Genomic DNA, 24717 nt, shown 5'->3' on the forward strand with positions numbered 1-24717 from the left:
AAGATAAAAAGGATTCTCTAGTGATAAAAATTGATGCTCCAAAATGCAACTATTTGTGCATGATATCTTATTTACAAGTGAAGACATTGATTCCTCAATAGATCATATTACTGAAGATTTAAAACTTTTTGAGAACATTTCATGTTTAAATTTTAATGACACTAAAATGGAAACTTTATTGATAAAAAAACAATCTTGTTAGACAAACATAAGGAGTTTAAGTGGGAAAGCAATCAAATTAAATATTTAGGAATCCTCATAAAACCCAGTTGGTCTAAGGCAGTGTTACTGAATTATAAATCTTTAATAGACACATAAAGGTAAATTACAGATAATTGGAGCAAAATGTTCTTTACAATGGATGAAAGACTAATACTGATAAACATGATTATTTTGCCAAAAAGTTATATTCCTCACACAGTCATTAATCATGCTGCCATCTAAAAAGTTGTGTAAATTAATAAATTCCATATTACTTAAGTTTTGCGGCATCCCCAAAAACTGAGAATATCATTTGACTGGCATGTTAAAAGTTGGGAAGATGGAGGGATTGGTTTTCCTAATATTGAGTTATATGTAAGTCAGCTATTTTAATTCTAGTAAGTAATTGGTTAAACATTAATATGCTTCAAACTAGAAAACATTCATAAAGCAATACTGCTATTAATCAATATTCTAAGAATAAATAGTAACTACAAACAAAAAATGATTGACTTCAACAATTGGCCAAGTTTTTGGTGTCATTCAAAGGGGATCCAATATCTGTCTGCCTGGGATGACATGATAGACAGACCTCAATGCTTTCCCAGAGATGGCCTGCATCTGTCACCCTTGAGTTTCCAGATACTGGCTAAGGCTCTTGGCACCACTATAGTGTATTTTTTTACGCAATGCCCTGAAGACGAATTGACCACCATAACAACTGCAAGCAAATGCAACCTGAGGGTTATGCTACTCAATGCTAGAAGCCTAAATCTCAAAATACACTCACTTGATTGACTCCTTAAACTGGAAAACATCAACCTCTGTGCAGTAACAGAGACCTGGTCCAAGGCTCTGGAGAGCACCCCAGCACTACCAGGCTACACTGCATATCACACCTTTCAGCCCCTAAATCTTGACCAAAGCTCTAAAGGAGGTATGGACCACAGCCCCAAAGGTGGCAGTGTATCCATCTTCATAAAGGATACACACACCTTTAGATTGGTTGCCCAACATAATGCATCCAAAATACTACAGGTACAACTAACACTGGATAAAGCTGCAATCCAGGTTGTAGCCTGCTACAGATCCCCCACAGTGTCCCAAGACCCCCACTTCACATTCCTGAACACTCTGGAAAGCATTAAAGTTCAACCTAATACCTTTATACTGGGAGACTTTAACTACCCCTCCATTAGCTGGGAGAATTACTCCTGTTCCAACTCTTTTGTCCAACAATTTCTGGAATTCATTAATTTAAATGCCCTGGACCAACTCATTCTCACCACTACCAGAGGTAGTAACATTCTCAACCTGGTCATTACAAACATGGGGGATTGCTGCTCAACACAGTAATTAACTCCTCCCTGGTGAGATCTGACCACAAGTTAATCACAGTCGATATCCAAATCCCACCCTCACCCCCTATGAAGGAAACCACAGTGAAGAACTTCTCCAAAGCCAATTTTGAGTTTCTAAAGACAAAAGTGTCAAATTTCCCATCATCCATGCAAATGGAGAATGGATGTATGGCTGCTGAATCATACACTAAGGTGCTGTATGAGCATTTACACAAGTGCATGGATCAGGCCATACCAAATATAACCAAGATCCTGTCCTACAAAAAAGGAAGCCAATTTGGTGAACTGCTGTCATTAACAAACTCTACAACAGAAGGAAAAAAGCTGTTGCAGAAAAGGGTGAAGTCCCAAGACTGGAAAAATTCCCTTGTGAGTCTCAACAAATAAACTGAGATCCCTCATTAAATCTTCCAAGGCTAGTTACGAAAACAAAATTGCTACAGATGCTAAAGACAGCCACAAGGCATTTTTTAGCTATGTCAAGAATCTGCATAACAATACGCAGAGGTGCTCTGAACTATTGCACAATGGCACCACTTATACTGAACCAACATATATTGCCCATATTTTGGCTAGCAGGTTCCCATCCCAATACCCAAGGAATGCCAAATCCCTAATATCATGGCTGCACAGGTAGAAGCTATCCAAAGCCAAAAATACAGCTTCCATGGAACCTAATAATATATCTGTCTGTGTTGTACATGAATTACAAGGAGAACTGGCACCACACCTGAGTGCCTTATTCAACCACAACCTTACTTCAGGCTTTGTTCCCACCAAATGGTGCACCACCACAGTCATTCCACTCCACAAAGTAGGAGCGACTACTGACCCTGGAAACTACAGCCCCATCAGCCTAACAAGTCTTATCTGTAAGGTCATGGAATGCATCATTATGGATCTCATAAACAGGGATATAGGAAACCTTCAAATCCTGGGCCCCTCAGAGTTTGTGTTTGTGAAGGGCAAATTGACTGCTCAACCTGATTGACTTCTTTGAATCTGTCATCAGAGTGGTCGATGAAGGCAAGGCAGTCCATACAGCCTATCAAAATCTAGCCAAGGTCTTTGACACCATCCCACAGTCAGGTATCATTGACAGACTCACTAACCTAGGCATTATCCCCTACAACATAAGATGGGTTGCCAACTGGCTGATGGACAGAACCCACACGGTGAAAGTAGCGGTCTCCAAGTCTGACTACTGGGTAGTTACATGTGGAGTCCCACAGGGATCTGTCCTGGGTCCTCTCCTGTTTGGTAACTACTTTTCTGAAGTTCAGTCCAATACCAAGGGACTCTGGTTAACCAAATTCATGGATGACTGCAAACTGGGAGCTATTATTAATCTCAAGCTGATGTAGACATCCTACAAACAGGCCTCACAGACACTAAAGACTGGTGTCAGAACCATGGTCTTAAGCTCAATGCTAAAAAGTGCATCATTATCCCCTTTGAGAAAAACATGGTGCCCATGAACTACCACATCGACGGTAGTTCTCTCAACTCCCAAAGTGTGATACAGGATCTGGGAACACAGGTAGATAGCAGGTAGATAGCAACCTCTCCTTTGACAACTATGTTGCCACAGTAGTTAGGAAGTCCTTCTATGTGGCACACCTCCTTACAAAAGGCTTCTCATCCAGGAAGAAAAAAGTCATAATCCCCCTCTACTCATCCCTCATTATAGAGTACAATGCTCCATTTCGCATGTAGCTCGCTAGACACCTACAACTGGAGAGGCCAAACAAATTCCTCACAAAGAGGATCCTAGGACTCAAACACATGCCCTATACTGACAGACTTAAAAAACTCCAGCTATACTTCATCTCATATCGTCTACTTAGAGGCAATCTCTGCTTGAGCTACAAAGCCATGTCTGACCCAGTATTACTAGGCATGCTTCATCTGAAAAAGTCTCAGTCCCCCTGTACCACATGCTCCAAAGACCTCAACCTAATCAGCACAATAAACAGAACCTGCTGGAGGGACAGGTTCCAAACCCAGAGATTTTCCATACTCTGGAATAAACTCCCCATTCATGTCAAGCAGAGCACCTCACTAGCCCTCCTCAAGAAAAGTCTTGATGAGTGGATGGGTAATAAGAAATTCACCCTGGGGATCACTTCAACAGCCTTGCTTGATAGGGGCACAAGGAACTAATGTCCAGCAACAGGATGACTGGGAATATTCTTGGGCTATGCGTGTGCTGGCTCCAGGGTGATTAGCCCAGTACTCACATATGAACCTATGAACTCCTTCTCTGATGTAGACAAATTGTATCTGACCATTACAGATTTTTATATAAATGTCAGAAAACAACCTACTCCCTTTCCCTTTGTTAGTTATGTTTCATCGAATTTTAAAAAGGTAATGTGTAGTAACTACCTTGTTAAAGATTTATTTTTTCTGATGTTTCCCATAACATTCATTAATGGTTGCCTTGATTCATTTAACTTAAATAAAATCCTTGAAACAGAAAAAAATGGTATAAAATATTGGCAGAAATTTTTAAAAAATAATAATTTATGACATTAATTTTATCCTGGCAAGCTATAAATCAAAATAGTTATTTAAATATACAAATATTTAGGGAATTCATTAGTAATAATATTCAAATAACATTAAACATGAACTCAAAGGGTCTATATTAGAACCTCAATACTACAGTTTGTCGAACACCAAGACGTCAACACAAAAACAGCAAAATGCTAAAAGCATGAAGAGCCACTTCTGCGAATGTTTTCACAGGGAAAAAATTCACTTGGCCAACCAACAGCAAAACAAACTTTCAAACCCTAATCAAGTGGGGGCTTCACCTCCCACACCCCCCAATATGGGGGGGGGGTGTGACCCCTACAGCCCCTAACTAAATATACCAACTCCTAGATTGCTCTAATCACAGAAAAGGGCAAGTTCCCAATAATGGGCAAGCCTTTTTTTCCCTTTGAAAAAATTCACTGAAGTGTCCTTTGTTTTTTTTGGATTTCACTGTTTCCGTATTGACATCTTGGCGTTCAAAAAACTGTAGTTTTGAGGTTCTAATATAGACCCACACTCAAAGACAGTATCCAAGATATTATATTTCTTCTCAAGGATAATAGTCTAGAAATCAAAAACAAATCATCTTTGTCAATTATCTATAAGATTCTAAGATTAAAATTTTTGACATCTGACATGTCTGTTTGAGAATATTCTACAAAGATAAATAATGAAACTTTCTCAGATGCCAACAAGGCATTGGTTTTCACATACATCAGTCATACAAAATCATCTCTTTTTTAGAGAATATTTGTATGGAGATTTTTACATAGAAGCTTTTTAACTCCACACAACATTGCACTGATATATTAAAAGGATAATATTAAATGTTTGCAGATGGGAGGATGTCTCATAAGTTCATAAGTGTTTACTAGACTAATGACCACAAGGGCCTTTTTAAGCCTAGCCATGCATCCCAAATCTTTCTGATACCCTTGATAAGTGTAAGCATGGACCTGGGAGATGAACAATTTACAGGTTACCTTTGTCCATTAGAGTTATAGGTGGCACACCAGGGATGAATTTCTGGTTTCCCATCCAATTGTCCAAGTTGCACTTGAAATGGGTTAGGGAGGAACTCTGCTTCACACAGATAGAGAGCCTGTTGCATAGATGGGGTAGTCAATGGGAACATACCTATCTCTCAGCAGGTTCTATTTATATCACAGACAAGGTTTAAGTCTTTAGAATGGCTAATTCTGGTGCCTTTTGTTATGTGAATATGCAGGAGGTCCATCACAGTGGGGTCTGACAATGCCCTGTATGCCAGGCATAGATCTCCCCTCAAAAGCCTGTAGGAGGGCGGAGCCTAGATGGCCAAATGAGAGCAGTGAATTTTGAGAGCTCTATAAACTAGTATAATAATATAGGAAAATTTTATTATTTTCAAGTTTAAAATGTCAGAAATCTATATATAAACTACTAAACTACATAAATATCAATTTTGGTGGAGATATACAAGATGTTTCCTGTCAAGTAACTTGGAGATATATTGAGTCAATGAATATGAACAACACAAGGAATTCTCATCCAGATGCAGCTTTGAAAAAGTAACTACAATTGATGACATCTACATTACAGGATCTATCTTTGAAGATGGATGGCTTTAAAAGTGACTTAGAAAACCTCAAATTAAATCCTCAAAAACAGACTGATACTCTTAAGAAACTATTACAGCAACACCATTCAATAATAACAAATATAGAGACTTCTCTAAATGATATTGAAGGGAGACTCAAAGAGGAAGTATTCCAAAAAGAATTTCTGCTTAAACAGAATACATGGCTGCTTAACAAAATAGATGACTTCGAAAACAGGGAAAGGAGAAACAACATAAGGATGTTTTGTTCTGCCTGAAAACACTGAAGGAGAAGACATTATTTCATTCTTAACCTGGATTCCTGAATTTTTAGACTTGAAAGAGGGACTTTCATTTGGAATTGAAAGGGCACATAGAGCACTGAGAAAACCTGCTTCTAACTCAACAAATACTCCACCTAGATCCATAGTTATAACATTTCTTTCATTTATGGACAAGGAACTAATATTAAAATCTGCTTGTAGAAAATCACCCTTAAAATACAATCAAAGCCTAATAAGGTCTGACAATGATTATTCTTCCAAAATACTAGAACAAAGGAAAAAAGTCTGGCCAATAATAAAACTGTTGAAACAAAACATTAAAGCACAGCTGGCCTTTCCAGCCAAGATAAAAATACTTTTTGCCAATGAGACTAGAACCTTTAATGACTTAGAAGAAGCTACTATATTCATCAAAAACAACAACATAGTGCCTATCCAAGATGAAATGGAATGGATGGCCCCGACTCTTAAAAAAATAAAAGAAACAAATCCTTGGACTGATGCTAGAAAGAAAAAAACAAAAAAAAATGATTCCAAGATAGCTGTCCCAAAAAATAACTCTTACAACTACATCTCTCAAAGTATCAACTGATATGGTACATCACTTTTCATCTGTTTTTATTTAAAAAAGGAGGGATTCTTAAACAACTGAGAAACAGTAATGATCTATTCAGAATGTTCAAAGAGTCCAATAATTCTTCACAAACATAGGTAGGTCAAGATGCGTTACTATTTACATTATATATAAGCCAAACAAAGCAACATATAATACAAACATAGAAGTTTCTATTCCCCTACTTGAACTCAGTGAATACTTATCTTGTTCATTTTCATTGATTTGACTTATAATAATTTAAGCAATTAATTAACTAATTCAACAAGGTACCATTCATCAGAGTTCAGACTCAAATGTAACAAATTAACATCATATATATATAATAGCAGTAACAGTAGAGTGTTTTGAAAAAAAATGCTGTCATGAAGACTGATGCCTTCTTCAGTTAAAGTATGATTTAGAAATGTCATGTATATCCTAGTTGAATAACAGTAGCAAGCTCTTAGTACAAATGTCATCATTAGTCTGCCTAAATATAGTTAATATCAATTATGGCAGGTATGACAGCTACAAGTGCTGTTTGATCAATCCTGATATGGTGTGCATGGATGCAGCTGTATCTGGCAGCTAGTACAAATGTCATTATTATTCTGTCTAAACCTAGTTAATACCAGTTATGGCAGGTGTCATGGCTTTGAGTGCTGTTTGATCAATCCTGACATGGTGTGAATGGATGCAGCCGTATCTGGCAGCTAGTACAAATGTCAGTATTATTCTCTCTAAGCATAATTAATATCAATTATGACAAGTATCATACCTTCGAGTGGTGTTTGATTAAGCCTGACATGGTGTATGTGGATGCAGCTGTGTCTGGCAGCTGTTATATGTTGCCATTTTTGTCTCCTGGAAGCTGTGGGTTGTGACTTGTGATCGAGGTTTACTGATGCTTGTGTATTAGGAAGAGACATTTGGTGTTTTAGCCTGGATCCAAGGGAAGGGGCTGGAAAGAACTGTGATTTGGGATATTTTTGCAGAGAATGGTTTGTTTGTATGTCTGCTGAGTGAGAAGTGGTAGAGCTGGAGGAGTGTGTTGTCTCTTGTTGGGGCGGCTTGCTGGAGGTTTTTATTTTATCTGTTTACTCTCTGTTCTTTTCCTGGATGCTGCCTTGCTAAAAGGGAGGAAATTTAGGCTTGACATTGCAGTGAAGTGAAGCTTTGCTTCAGGTGCAGCACAAGCCTCTGGTATGAACTACAAAGACACAATAACAGAAACAGATGCACCCAGGTTGTTATAGTAACGATGACAGAGTGACAATAATGTATAATGGCACTGAGGAGGCTCTGAGATGATTCTTGGCAATGACGTTTTTGGTTTAAAAAAAAAATATATATATATATATATATATATATATATATATATATATATATGTGTGTGTGTGTGTGTGTGTGTGAGTGTGTGTATGTAAGGATAGAAATATACTTATAACAGATAAACTAGAAGGGTGTCATAATTTAAAGTCTATGGATTGTATAAACATGCTTGGAAGGAGCTAATAATAAGAATAAACATTACAGCTTGTGGTCTCTCAAAATAACTAAGCAACAGTAAAAAAACATACACACACACACACACACACACACACACACACACACACACAATAGTTATGTAATGTATGATTTTAGTAAATCTAGACATAAAATATATAATTGTCATATAAGATGAAGCAGTCTGCTTAATTTAGATATTAAAGACAGGATTTAATAACATGGGCTTTGTATAATAACACTTCTGTCTTAACTTGTCATAAATGGCATACACTACACTGAACATCAAGGGGAAGCATAATGATTTTTCTTATATAAGTAAATTTGCATAACAAGTCACGTAGTTGCATTAACTTGAATTATAGTTTTTGTAACCCATCTTGACCATTTATAATATGTAAGTGGTTACCAAGGTAACTAATGTTTTATACATGACATCAAACTGACAAATTTGTTCAAGAGAAACAATAGAAGCCTGAACTTGAAATATCACAGAATGTAACAATCATATTCTGAACAAATAGTATTAAATTGACAATAGACACTCAGTTTAATAAGATGGGCTTGTGTATAATAACACTACTGTTTTAACTTGTTATAAATGACATACACTATACTGAACATCAAATGGAAGCAGGATGATTTTCTCATATAAGTAAATGGGCATAACAAGTCATATAATTGCTTTAACTTGAATTGTGGTTTTGTAATACATCTTTACCATACATAATACTTAAGCTTTTACCTAGTTAACTAATGTTTTATACATGACATCAAACTGACAAAGTTGTTCAAGGGAAACAATAGAAGCCTGAACAAGGAATGTCACAGAATGTAACAATCACATTCTGAAACAAATAGTATTACATTGACAATAATCACTCAGTTTAACCTTTGCTGATTATACAAAATAGAATGCTGCCATTAAATCAAAAAACTTTCAGTATATGCCATAAAATGGGTATTTATGAATATGGAAAGGAAGCATGTAATCATTAATCACAATAAGTGAATTTGATGGTTTTAATCTATAATTTCACTCATTTTATAATAAGAAATGATATATATGAAAATCCTTATGTGTAGGAAATGGGGGAAGAGGGATGCATTGATAATTAAAATGCACTAACTTTCATCAATGTTTACATAAAACAAATTTGATGCTTTAAGTAAGTTAGCATCAAACAAAGTGATTACTTAAATGCTGGCAAACAATGAAATACAACTTCTGATATATCTAGCAAAATACATTGTATTATAAACATTATGTATAAATATTATTACCATCTATTTATATTAAGTAATACGTTTTGAAATACTTCATTAATAAGGGTGAATATGTAAAATAACTGTGTGCTATAATCTTTTACTGTGGTTTTATATAAGATAAATCCTACTTTACTATGATTGAATTGCTTGTCATCTATCTTTCATGTAAATATTAATTGCTTATGCAATAAGTAGGCATTTATATTGCATTAGAATTCTGTCTAATCTACAATAGTACTATATCTGTTTAAAATAATATAAATATTGCTTATTACTATTGCAAATATTTTTCATATGATAATTCAATTTATGGAACTCAGATGTTCTGGACTGTAAAGGTATGAGTGATAATCAGATGGACTTAAGTTTATCCATCAGATTAGGAATGATTTTCATTCCATGGCTAGTGTGGATCTTAGTTTTGTTAACAATTATTAGTTTAAATTTGTTATTTCACAAAAACATTTTTAGTATGCCTGACCAAAACATTACTTTATTGGTAAACACTCAAAGTATGAAACTGATAATTTCCTTTAAAAGCTCAAACATATGCTTTATAGTATCAGAAGAATATGTTTAATAGTCACAATAAAACAAAAAAAATACATAGTCTAAATAACCTAAGATGGATTTAACTTTATTATCTTTAAATACCAATGGCTTAAACAATCCTAGCAAGAGATCAAATCTACTGAAATATTTTATAAGTATGAAGATAAGGAAGGCCCTATGGCATTAGTAATAGTTAAATATAATAACAGACTATGGACCCTAGCCAATCTATACTGGTTCCCAGGCATTGGATCAGGAACTGTTAAAAAAACACTTGGATTTAATTTCCAATAATTATAAAGGCAACTTAATATTAGGAGAAGATTTTAAATGTATATTTGATATTTCTGAAACTACAAATAAAAGACCACTGTGTACATCTGCTGTATCAAAAGCATTAAACAAGTGAGTAGAATAATTTCATCTTGTAGATACTTTCAAATTTATAGAAGATAAATCGTTGTTGTTTTCCCATCAAGATCACATATTTGGTACCCAAACAAGAGTAGACAAAATATTTTCGGCACATGACTTTCACTCTAAAATCATTAATTTTTCAATCACTCCCTGACCCTTTTCAGACCACAAATCATTGATACTAAAACTTCAAAATGGGTACAAACCTTTAATCTTTAACTCCAGAATTCCAGCGTATATAACTAAAATTAAAGAGTTCAAACCCTGGTTATTATCTGAATTACAGTTCTTCTTAGACATTAATACACCACAGAGATAAATAAAATAATGATATGGGACTCATTAAAAGTTTACATATATGGTAAAACCCTAACTTGGTATAAAAAAAACAGAGAATGCGATTCTGAATTATTAGATCTACAATCCAAACTTTTGTCAGTAAAAGCTGAAAAAAATCAAAATCATTTGGAGATGGAAAAGAAAGTAGAAGTATTAAACAATAAATACAATGAAATTCTAACACATAAAACTAGTTTAGCTGTAGAAAAACTAAAAATTAATACATTGGCCACTTCTCCCAAATATCTACATAATTTATCCACAAGAATCAAAATACAATCAAAAGCTAATAACATTAAAAGTATCTTCCTTGAAAAGAAAGGGAAAAACATCTCGGATATAGGTGACATTCTTGATGCCTATGAAAATCAATAAATGGAGCATTTCCAAAGAGAAAAAAAATATTGATTAATTAAAGCTAGATGAAAAATGTTCTAATATAAAAAATACCAGAAAAATTAAAACTAGATCTGCAAGCACCCATATCCTACAAAGAAATTGCAGATACAATAAAAGAGGGTAAAAATAATAATGCTCCAGGTATAGATGGCATAATTATGGAAATATATAAATGTTTTAATTCAAAGATACTTTCTCTCTTCCATAAAACTCTATTAGAAATTCAGTCACAAGCTTTAATGCCACCCTCTTGGAGATATTCTTTAATCACACCAATCCTAAAGGAAAACAAATTCCCAAACCTCTGTACCTCATGTAGACCTATATCATTATTAAATAATGACTATAAGATATTTATGACAATATTAACTAAGAGAATGAAAATACCACTATCCAAAATAATAAATAATGACCAAACTTGATTTATATATATCATAGACACACACATGACAATATTAAAAGGATAATTTCTCTTATAGATTATGTTAATAAAGAAAATAAAGAAACACTCATAATTGGCTTAGACATAGAGAAAACCTTTGATTCCCTAAATTGGGACTATTTATTCAAAATTCTGGTGTTATTTGAATTTCCTCCTTCTTTTGTTCATCTACTAAAGAATATATATATATATATATATATATATATATATATATATATATATATATATATATATATATATATACAAATAATTTAGCATATGTTAAGCTAGGTCCTTTCACCTCTGAATCTATACATATAACAAAGGGTACTAAACAAGGATGTCCCATGTCACTGATTCTATTTGCTTTGGCTATTGAAATATTGGCAGATTCAATGTGTAACAATACAAAAATCAAAGGAGTAGATATTTATGAACAATACGATTCTAAAGTAATGCTCTTTGATGATGGCATATTATTAACATTATCCAATACAAAAGAGATGTTAGAATAATTAGATATTTTAATTTACACATTTTATAGGACTTCAGGACTCCATTTCAATCAATCAAAATCAAAATTTTTATTTTTAAATAAAAAAAAAAGAATTGCAGATGAAGGGGAATCACATCATAGGGAAACAAGAATCTATCTTAAAATATCTAGGAATTGAGTTATGCAAGGATAATAATGAATTAGTCTCAAAAAACTACAATAGTCTCATCAATACAATTAAAATCTCTATGGAAAAGTGGAACAAAATAATATCAGCATATGAAGATAGACTACAGTTAATAAAAATGGTTTTACTACCCACACTTCTATATATAGCTTTGATAATACAACTGTTACCAGAAAGGAATATACTCAAAGAAATAAAGTGATGCCTAATAACATTTTTATGGTTTCCCAAAAGAAAGAGAATAGCTTTAATACATCATATCAGACCATGGAAACAGGGAGGATTAAACTTTCCTGATATAGAAACATATATAAAAGCATCAATATCTAAAACCATCTCAGATTAGATAAGTCCAAATAATTCTGCAAATTGGAAAGAATTACTAACTGTAATATCACTAAATGAATTTGATTTACAAAAAAAAAAAAATTAAATTACAGATAAAAACATTTTGCCATGGCAAATAGTATGTATTAGTATGCAATATAACATAACTAAGCCCACTAAAACTCGTATGATTAATTATTACTTTGACTCATTTGGGAAAATTATTAATGCAAATATATAGATTTAAAAATCTGGTTTGATCTTTTAACACCATTCATAGTTAACAGCTATCCACATAAAATATACAGAGAAATAATTAATTCCTGGGAACAGAAAGAATTTGTTTGTTGGTTTCAATGTATCAAAGAACTAAAAGTTCTGGATATGCAAACAATAGAAACAACATACAAAATTCCACAACAAGATTGGATAACTATGCAAAGCATTCTGACGTATTTGCAAGATTTATGCAGAATAATTAGTAATTCTTGATTTAAAGAAATACCTAAACTTACGAAATACCTATATGAAATCATATATAATGATTATGACATGGAAAATAGTATTTCAACATTTTACAAGATATTGATAGATTATAAAACAACACCCAAATCCTCATATTGGAATAATATAACAAAAGGACACTCATTACAGCTAAGTGAAGAAATTAAATCAAATATTTTATTATCAATAAAACATACATCCTTTACACAGTACTGGAAATATTTTAATTAGAAATGCTTGCACAAAGCATTCTTAACTCCAGATAGAATTACTAAAATGAATTCTTCCACAAAGGGAATATAGTGGTGGTGTGAGTAAATACACAATGCAGATTGGAATCACATCTTTTTCGACTGTGTTAAAATTAAGCTATTTTGGAATGGTATTAAAATCTTTTTACAAGCTTTATTTAATGAATTGTTTAACTTATCTAAAGCTCTAGTATTATTGGGTCTATGTTAGAACATTGAACGTTCAAAATTTTGAGTGTTCTAATATCGACCCATTTTCAGCTGAAAATGTCAAAGAAACAGAAAACCATTTTTTTCCCTAGGGAAAGAATTCAGTTGTCCATTTCTGTTGCTTCAGTATTTTCAGTGCTGTGGTGGTTACGGGTCGGGTTCAGGTAAGTGTGCCATCGATTTTGTACAGTAGGCTTTTTGCCTTTTTCATGTGCCTTATGGCATAACAAAAAATAAAGAATATCATTTTTTATCAGGATACCATTGTCTGCTGGTCTACGTTGATTTTTTGAATTGCTTTTTGAGACCTGGTAGTTGCCTCATGTGCAGGGACTGTGTGTTGCTGTTACCAGATAGGAGGACACAGCAAGCCTGGATCAGAATTTCATGATAGTCCAGATATGGTGATAGAAGTTATCTGTCCATCTAACTCAACGCATGCATATGCATGCATGCTTCTCAGAGTGCTAAACATGTCATTACCCTATAATCCATAGCTAACGTTACCATCCTCACCTACAGCTGTTATACCTGCTGCTTTACACTGTCTTTTTTGAGAGGTACAGTACAAATGTAGATATAACATTCCATACCACATATGTTGATGCATGACAGCAGTTCAATGTGCATATATGTAGTAATGATGTGACCTGCAGTGCAGTGCTCAACACTGGGAGCCACACATGGGATACCTTAAGCAGTGTGCAATACTATATCCCATGACTGCCTACATGATGTAGTTGAAGGCATATACTGCAGCATTTCCATGATTGGGGCAGATGTGATGTGTTTACATGACATTAATTTGACATTCATTGTGGTATCTTACTCCATGTGCATTGTATGTCTCCATCAATGGGGCATGCATACTGGTGCTAGAATGCATCATTATGTATCCATCAGAGCACAGCTTCCTCACATTTTTACAGCTGTAGCAGCATATGGCCTTGCTTGCATATACATAAATGTTTCCAGAATTGGCAGACATTAATAGATTGCACACACTGTGAAGGACTTAGACTAGGACATACCATGCTGCACATTATTTATCCCAGTCCATCCCCATACAGTAAAGGTTTATATGTTTGGCAAGTGTAGATCATTAGTGACATAGGACGTGCCATTCAAAAATTGGAAAGTAATTCAAAAACGCACTATATGGCGATGTCCACAGTTAAATAACATGGTATTACATACCATCATTTGTTCCATTCTTTGTATTTATGACACTGTGCAGTCCATAATTAGGCATCCAATATTGTACATGTACCACAGACCAGCTAATAATTTAGTGGTGTTGCTCTGGCATCTCCTACCACAGATGTGACAGATTTGTATATAACCATTATTTAGATGCAGTAATATGTTTCATGCACATGCATCATACTTTCATGATGCAACACACTAAGTCATCCAGTGAAGCCCCTGTCAATAATACTGACCTCCTTTTTTTACCTTACACACTGTGCAGCAATGCAGGCTGCCCATATACACACCCATGCATCAGGTCACATATTCCCAAATACATTCCCAGGTCTCACAGCAGATGTGCCCACTACCCACCGATTCCTCTCTTCACTTGCCACAGGAGCAGACACTTCTTTTACATCAGGATACACCTAACTATTCCTTAATTAAATGCTGATTCCCTTTCTGTGAGATATTGGCTTTCATTTTACATAACATCAGCTCAAATACTAATCAAACTACAATGCTGAAACTCACACAAACCATCCCACCTTCTATACCTGCAACAAACTAATATTTATTAAAACATTTCTGCATGGGGTACTACCTCATCTAAGACTGTCCTTTCCATACTTCAAACCATAAAACTGTCACAAAAATAATCAATTTTGGCAGATAATATACTTACAGTGGATAGTATACCATCAGAGTCATAAAAAAGTATGTAACCCCCACCCCATATCAGTCTGTGGTATGCTTCCCACATGTTTTATAGTGCTACTCGTTCTGGACTGTCAGGCTACATCTAACAGCCATAAATTATGTTCCCATGTGGTGTATATAGATTCAATGGCATCTCACTGGTTTGATGTGCTGATGTGCACACAATATTTATACAGCTGCATACTTAACATATCTGCATCAATGAATGCAACAAGCTGTGGCATGCATGTATACATAGTGTCTTAGGGTTTTTGATGATGTAATTATTTTAGGTTTCTAATAAAATGGTGGGAATGAACCTCATTCTTAAGTCAAAGTGTGATTAAAGTTTGTGAAATTAGTATTGTTTCAGTCACTGATGTAAGCCAGAAGTGCTCTTTGCAGCACCCACAATGTGCATGGAATTGACTCCCTCTTCAATTCATACTAAGTGACATGTACTGGTAGCATATCTAAACATGAATGTAAATTATTTTTTTACAAAACCCGTTGCTCCTACTTTTATTGGAACTGCCTGGGTATCGTTCCTTCACACTGCCCTCATTTCTACATGTAAACCCTGGTATTTTATGACTGTATCTCTCTGTGTAAGACACTGTAATCACTGGGTGTAGCATTTTTTAATGATCAATGCTAATTTTGTCTTCATTTCATGGACTACTATATCTGGTGCTGGATGATCCCATGTGATATATACTTCATCATTCTTTATACTGCTTTGTGGCTCATGTTTCTAATGATTTTCAGCTACTTCAGCATCATAATGTTTATACAATCCTCTATGCAACAATCTTGCCACATTATTACAACTTTCAGTATACAAGCCCTCTGCCATTAGTGTTTTACAGAACTTATATTTATGTATTTCTCTCACATGTTCAATGGACTTTGTAAACTAATGTGTACATACTTCACTAACCTGGGCCAAAATATTAACCTTTCATCTTTTGGTTTAAATTCAGCTCTCCTTAACCATTGATTGACAAGATGTTGTTCCAGGAATTTTCTGTACTTGCAACTTTTTTTTTATCTTTTCCACATTTCTTGCCTTTTCATTTCATCCTTCTCCTTATATTCTTTCTTTTGCTTTTGGCACATTCAGTTGCTGCCTGATTTTTCTCTACTTCTGGTTTGATTTCCATTCCCACTTCACATTGACGTGCTTCCGCTAAACTGAGTGGAGAAGTCATCTTAGAGTTCTTCACCTCATGTTTTAAAACTTTTACTACATTAGTACATTTGGATATTGTGAGGTCAGCAGATATGTACGCAGTGCTATGAATGTAAATCTATACATATAGCAAATTTCAAGGAGGCCCAGACCTCCTTCAGACCAAGGAATAGATAATCTTGGTATACACTGATTTTTATATATCATTTGAGAAGGGTGAAGCATTTTTCTTGTTTTCCTGTCCAGCTGATCCGGTACCTTTTGGGGCCAGTCAGTCATCCCAAAATTGTAAGTTAGAACAGGAAGAGCAAATTGGTTTATAGCTTGGACTGTATTCCTAAATGACAGGGCTGTTAAAAATATTAATGTTAGTCTTTTAAAATACTCCTTACTGAGTTTTTTTTTATTTTTTCGTGTTTTATTGTCGATTATTCATCAACCACCAAATATTTATACACTCCCTCTTGCTCAATTACCTTTATCTGACATTCCTGTGTCAGACTGATATTTTCTTGGTGCTGTAGCTTTCCTGCTTTAAATTTTGTTTTTGCACAGTTATCAAGACCAAATGACATTCTTATATCATCTGAGAAAGTTTTGACCACACGCAGTTCATCTTTCAGTCACTCATCTGATGAACTATTTAGTTTAAAATCATCCATAAAAATTAGTGCAGAAGCCTTTACACTTTGTTGTTTCTGGGATCCAAATTGTAATCACGACCTAAACTGACAATTCTTCTTTATGGCCTTCCCTTTACATTCTCAGATATTGTTGACAACAATAAATGGGATACAAGAAAAGTATGACAACACTGTAAAAATCTGAGTTGTGATGTCTTACATGGATCTGTTTATCACACATTATGTCTTATAGAGACATATGCAGAATGATTTGAATATCCAGCCAGCATCCCTTAATCCATGGCATACTCTGCAGCACTTTATCAGGATTGTTGGGAGCACAGAATGTGTGACAGCACTGTGTGGCACACGTGGTGGTATGTATCCAGGAGCAGTACTTACATGATGTTATTTCTGTTGGATGGCTTGTTGCGTTAGAAAATATTTTGTTGGCAGCAAGGTGTGCTACCTATATATTATATGTCACACAAGCTGTGGATGAGACACTTGGGTCACCTGCATATGATAATATGCTCCCCATATTGCAAATGGATCCTGTTATGGCTACATGAATATATACATTATACATCTTTCTGAGTACTACAAAGGTATTTTAGAATTAGTACAGTTGTGATATATTTTTCCACTGATCCTCATAGTTTACAAACAATGACATCCTACCATTTCCCTCATCTGATACCTGTGTCAGTGTATGCACAGTGTTTATCCCCTGATTTCAGAGTTAGTGTCCATAGATTGTCAAACCACACACTATTCCATGCATTTTTCTGCTTGTATCCACATTCTCATGCGCATATTGTCATAGGCAAGGCTGAGCTTCAAATGAAAGCATGTTAGTGTAATGAGTAGCAGTGCTAATTAAATATGCATGCTACCAATCACTCATACAAGGAATACAAGCAGCAGAATATAATGTAAACAAAATGGATCACATATAGGCAGTGCTCGAATACCAGCATGCACTGTAGCCCAGACATAAATTATGGGCAAGTGCAGGGACACAATACAGAATGAGGGAAGTGAAATGGGAGAATTGGTACTCAATATTGTGTAATAATATCTGACTATTGGAAAGGGAGAATGTTTAAAGTGTACTCCCATCCTGAAGGCATATGTGAAGAAAATGTATTAGAAACATGTATGCATAAAACCTGCAAGATTAATAGAATGATAATTAGTGTGAATTGATATTCCACTGATATGCACATAAATAATAACAGACATGGTGAGAAAGGATGTGGATAGGGACATAACACTGCCTTGCAACACAGTGGATAGAAGATGCAATATACATGTTAATTAAATGGTTGACTTGAGATAACAGTTTGTAAGGATGGAAGATACATTATGGGATAAATGCATAGAATGCAGTCATAACATATAAGGATATATATACAGAGGATTGATATATGAAAGTTGACAGCACCGATGTATTATCCAAAGAACTAAATGATCTAACAGCTGTGATGTCAGGTATATTACAAATGGGAATGTTTTTGCAGTGAAATGACAGTGGCACCAATTGGAAAGGGTTTCATCATTCATCACCTATGACCATGTAATAGATAGAGAAGTGCTGTATGTTTATGTAAATGATACATGACAATCTAATAACAAGCAGCTTACATAAGTGACCAATGTCAAGACTGAGGGGATGACATGTCAGAAGTCCAGTTTTGTCATTACCAAAATGCAAATATGTTTGACATACTAGTACTGGGGATGCTTGCAAACAATTACAGGGAACAGTAGAAGAACAGCAGTTCAACAGTGGCAACACAATAGAAAGTATTTTAACAGAGGACCAGTCATATCTCCTGATGGTCTCCCTGCATTCCATAAGTAAGGATCACACATCTGCCATTAAGCTGTATATTGTTATGGAAAAAATGGCAGCATTAAACACGTATGGAAGATGACATGCAATACAGATCATAATTAAACTGTGAATAGGTAATGCATTTGAGCAAAGAATGACCTAAGAAACATTTGCATCATGTCCTTTCAGAACAAATGCCCAAACAGATGTCAGACAGATGCATAACAATCATGGGCGCCACAGACATGTGGACATTCGTCACGTAAGGAAGAACACCTCAATGGGCATACTGTGCAATCATGCCATATAAGGTGTGCTGATGACCTACTTGGTTGAAATGCATTAAAAGGCTGGTTCATATGTGTGAGTAAGCCACTGCAGTCTGACAGACAGATGTTACCAGATTCAGACGCCTGCCTATTATACAAGATATTCTGCAGACCCCTATATTCACTGCATGTGCCACATCAGATAGCAATGGAGGCTGTCACAAATAACTAAACTGAATGTGTGTGTGTGTATGTGTGTCAGCACAAAAGGTATGGATATTATATGAGCATTCAGATTTAGAAAAAAAGTCAGTAATGAGCTACGTATGTTATTGTCAACACAACACTGAGCATTATAATATGCGGATTCTTTGACATGGAAACTGCTCCTTCTGTAAGGCATACAATGTCCCAGAAATGAGCACCATTCTATCTGTGCAGATATGCTATAAATGCAAAATACTCTGCATATGTGCCACAGGAGCACTCACAGCATGGCATGCCCTGAATAAACATTTCAATGCCATCAGTGGTGGCTGGTGACTTCAAATCAAAGGGGGGCTGCAGGAGACAGCTGAATGGGTGGAGTCAATGGGAAGGGGTGTGGTCAATTAGAAAGGGGAAGAGCTATGCTCAAAACCACAAAAACTGTAACTTTAATTAAATATGCTGCCCTGGGTGCCAAACCGTCATTATGAGAGCCCAATCAAGACAAAATGAAATGTTGAAGAAAAAAATATTTCAGTGCATTGGCTGCATGCCAGCTTACTTAATATCTAGATGGAAACAAAAAGGTTGTGAGGCAGGAAAAAATAAATTACTTTTTAAATACATTACTGGAATGCCAGTCAAAATCAAGTATAAGAAAAACAAGCAGCACTCAACTCAAACCAATTCTCCTTGCACTGCAGTTCTAATTATAATTTATATTCAGCTTTATTAAAGTACCAAGTAACATGCTGAAAGTAGCAATCTCTGTGATACCCCCACTTGTAAAAATGTTTCTTATCCAAAAAAGACCTGCTGCCTGACAACAACTATCTACTTGTTTCATGGGGAAAACACGAGCAAAGTAAAAAATGAAAAACAAACAAGAAACACGCTCAAGATACATTGCTTAAAGGATTACTGCACAGGTTATGGACCACACATGATAGATTGACATTCTATTTAGTTTACAGGTAAAGCCTGCAAAGATGACTGCAAGTCTCGAACAAATGTAACGAGCTTCTTAAAATAATGTAATCCTGTCCTTTATTACAAATATTGTCATATGCATTTCAATACCCAAGGCTTATACATTATCTAGTTATGTAAGTATTCTCTGCATGGCAACAACAGAAAGGCTTTCAATGTTGGCAATTCTTTTACAGTATGCTTATTAAAGCTTACTTGCATCTTACAATCTCAGACAAGCTTACCTGATGGTCATTAAAGCATTGCTACTTAAATTCAGAGCAACAGGCACTTTCTGAATAATAATAAGCATAAATCAACAGTATATAAATATGACAGAAACCAGAACATTCTTCAAAATCAAGGACAGATGAAAAGCCACTGTAGTAATTGTGTCTACCTTGGATGGGGGGTATACTCTGCACATTTACACTGCATAACTGCTCCTTGCCTTGCTTGAACACATCCAGAGTCACTACATGGGGGAATGGGGTGCAACAAGTATGTCACAAGTTGAAATGTCTCTGGCTGACTGTGATGGCCCTGACACATTTGTCATACCTCTCAACCTCAGAGCAGGAAATCTGGACAAAGCCATGCATAAAAATGGGACAAAGGCTCAAAAATAAGGACAATTTTTAAATATCGTTCTTATAAACTTAGAAAGATAATAGAATAGTAGGTCTTGCATTAGTATGAATTTTCTGAAGGGTATGAAATCTGAAACTCAAATGTCTATCATTATTTTCTAACTACAGTCTTTAATGGTTTGCCACTAATTTGCCAAAACACATAATTTTATGAAACATGGACCAAAAATGTGATGCAAAAATATAAAATAGCCACACAATACAGCTGGGAACTTGTCAAAGAAGGGAAACATTTTTAATATTAGTACTGCTAACTTGAGCAGCTGACAAAATAAAAGAATCTACATGCATTTCTGACATAAAAGTAATCTATAACTCTGATTATTACAGTTATTTATTAATTGTTAACCCTCTACGTTTTATTTCAAAATTGCCATTTTGCGGACGAATTATTAGGGGAAGAGCAGCATTTTGAGCCAAAATCGAGGACAGTTGAGAGGTTTGGATATGCCTAATTCTATAAAGCAATTTATTTGCATGTACCTCTCAACCTGTTAATGCAGGAAATCTGGACAAGGCCAAATATATTGGGGGAACATATAATCAGTACTAAAAATTGCTCTTGTATAAACTGAGACAGTTGATAGAATAGCAGGTCTTGCTTTAGCATGCATTTTTCTGAAGTTTATGAATTCTGAAACTCAGTGTCTGTCATTATTTAGTGACTTAATTCCTAAATGATTTGCCAGAAAAACACAAATTTTATGAGGAAAAAAACAAAAATAAGAAGCAAAAATGTATTAATTCTGTGAAAATCTGGACAGTTTAGAGGTATAGTTCAGCCGGGGCTGTCTTTGAGTTTGCCCCCTTCCCCCTCACAAAACCATGGTCAAATGGAGCCTCCCCACTGCTGCCATTCCAATGAACCATTACTTGGCTATTTCATTCCGTTTACCATAAATACTAATGTGCATACTGCTTTACATCTACGATGATTTGGACTTCATTTGAAAGTTTTATTTTGCATTTTACAGCACAAATACTAAGACATCTGCTAAACAAAGCAATGTGGTCTCACAATGAAAACAGGCTTAACATTAAAACTTCTTTGCCCTTGAAACTCACATTCTTTGAAACAGCATTGAAACTCACATTCAAAGAAGATACATTTGGCTAGTGGCAGATAAAGATTAACTTTGGGCTATTTTCAAATGATAGGCCCCTTCCACACAAAACATACATGTGTTCTGTGATGCACCTTCCTGATTGCATTACATTATATTCATTGTCTAATACAGTACAGTTGTTAGAGGATGTTTTAAATTTATTGTTTTGAACATTTTTCCAGTAAACAATGAAATAAAATGCATGCACCAGTAATGACAATACTGCCCAATTGAGAACATTTCCATCATAAAAGTATATTCAAACTTCTATAATCCACCAGTATCAGTAAATATGCACAATCTCTGCAGAAGTAAAAGTCATCTAAATAATTCCACATTAAAAAATCTGTAACTAATGAAGAGGTTGCTGCTAGCAAACAACTTTATATTTCATTGTTTCATCTACAAATAAAGTGCCTGTTACCCTTGAGGAATAAATTGCCTATATTACATTAAAAAATGAAAGGCTAGTAATATTGCAATAGGGAATGGATGGCAAACAATGGATGGGTTCATAGTTACTAGGTATCTTCACCAAAGCGGACATTCTCAAGACGGCAGCATCCACCCCATTTACAATGCAGTACAATATCAGCAATTCATCTATATACTGTGGGAGTAGAACCCACAGCCTTCTGCATCAAAAGCAAGTACACTACCTTTTGTGCTATTAACAATGCAAGCAGTCTTATCATAAGCAGCACCAAACCTCTCTTCCCCTGCACCTCTCAGCTCCTTAAAAATCTATTCGACACTCAGCTGTATCAATCAACTTTGCAGCACAGGAAATCTGGAAAAAGGCAAAATGTATTAGGGAGGGACAAACGTCAGGGACACATTCTAAACATTGCTTGCATAATCTTGGAAAGTTGCTAGAATAAAATGCTGGGTTCAAGACTTGGCAGTGAAATGCTTCGTGGTAACATAGCATTTTATTCTAGCAACTTTCCAGAATATTGCTAGAATAAAATGCTGTGTTACTACCAAGCATTTTACTGACAAGTCTTGAACTCAGGATCCTGTGCAAAACAGGCAGAGTAACATACCACTATGCCAAATCAGCTGCTTTGTGAAATAGAGGAAGACTGAAACTTAAATGGTTACCATTTAGTAAATGCAGTTCTCACCATAGCTGTCAACCTCTTAGCACAAAACACCTGGACAAAGCCACTAATGGGGGAATACAACCCTCAAACATATTCATTGAATTCAGTTCTCACCATAGCTCTCAACCTTAGCACAAAAAACCTGGATGAAGCCAATAATGGGGGAATACAGTCCCAAAAATAGGGACACATTTCAAATATTCATCTTATAAACTTAGAAAATTGCTAGAATAAAAGGTTTTGTGTTACAGAACCAAGACGCTATCCTCCAAAAAAAGGAAGCCAATCTGGTGGTCCCCTGCCATAAACAAACTGTACAACAAAAGAAAGAAATTGTTGCAAAAGAGAGTAAAATCCCATGAGTGCAGGAGTTCCATGCCAGCCTCAGTAAGAAGCCGAGATCCCTTATAAGATCCTCCAAAGCTAACTTCTAAAACAAAATCGCCACTAAATCCAAGGACAACCACAAAGCATTCTATAGCTATGTCAAGAATCTATATGGCAACAAACCAGATCTCAGTTACAGCACAAAGGCAAGAAAATTATAAAACCAACTGATATTGCCAACATCCTGGCAGATAGGTTAATTGCTAACTTTACCCCCCTCTCACCCCCTAAAGGGCTCATATCTATACAGGAAGAATGCAGAGTCCCTGTAATCACAACTATGCAGGTAAAAGCTGCACTCTCTAAAGCCAAAAACACAGCATCCATGGGACCGGACAACATCCCAGGATGCATTTTACATGGACTTCAGAACGAACTGGCTCCCCACGTAAGCCTCATTTTCAATAATAGCCTCACATCAGGCTTTGTGCCCACTGAACGGTGCACAGCAACAGTTATCCCACTTCGCAAAGGGGGAGCCACCACTGATCCCAGGAACTATCAACCTATTAGCCTGACCAGCCTGGTCTGCAAGGCCATGGAACGTATCATCATGGAACTCATAAACAGAGACATTGGTAACCTCCAAACTCTGGATCCCACCCAGTTTGGGTTTGTGAAAGACAGATCGTGCCTCCTGAACCTCATCAACTTCTTTGAGGCAGTCATCAAAGTCGTCGATGAGGGAAAGGTGGTTCACACAGCCTATCTTGACCTTGCCAAGGCTTTCAACACCATCCCCCATTCTGGAATTATAGCAAAACCCACTAAACTAGGTATAAATCCCTACGTCACAAGATGGGTTGCCAACTGGCTCACTGACAGAAACCACACTGTAAAAGTTGCAGACTCCAAATCTGACTTCAAAGCAGTGGCAAGTGGAGTACCACAGGGTGCCGCCCTGGGACCTCTCCTGTTTGGTATCTACTTCTCTGAAGTACAGGCTAATACAGAAGGCCTCTGGCTAATGAAGTTTGCAGATGACTGCAAACTAGGAGCCATAGTCAAGTCCCCAAATGATGTGGACATCCTACAGAAG

This window comes from Protopterus annectens, chromosome 3.part1 (assembly GCF_019279795.1).
Source record: "Protopterus annectens isolate FY-2018-M chromosome 3.part1, PAN1.0, whole genome shotgun sequence".
In the NCBI taxonomy this organism is placed as follows: Eukaryota; Metazoa; Chordata; order Ceratodontiformes; family Protopteridae; genus Protopterus; species Protopterus annectens.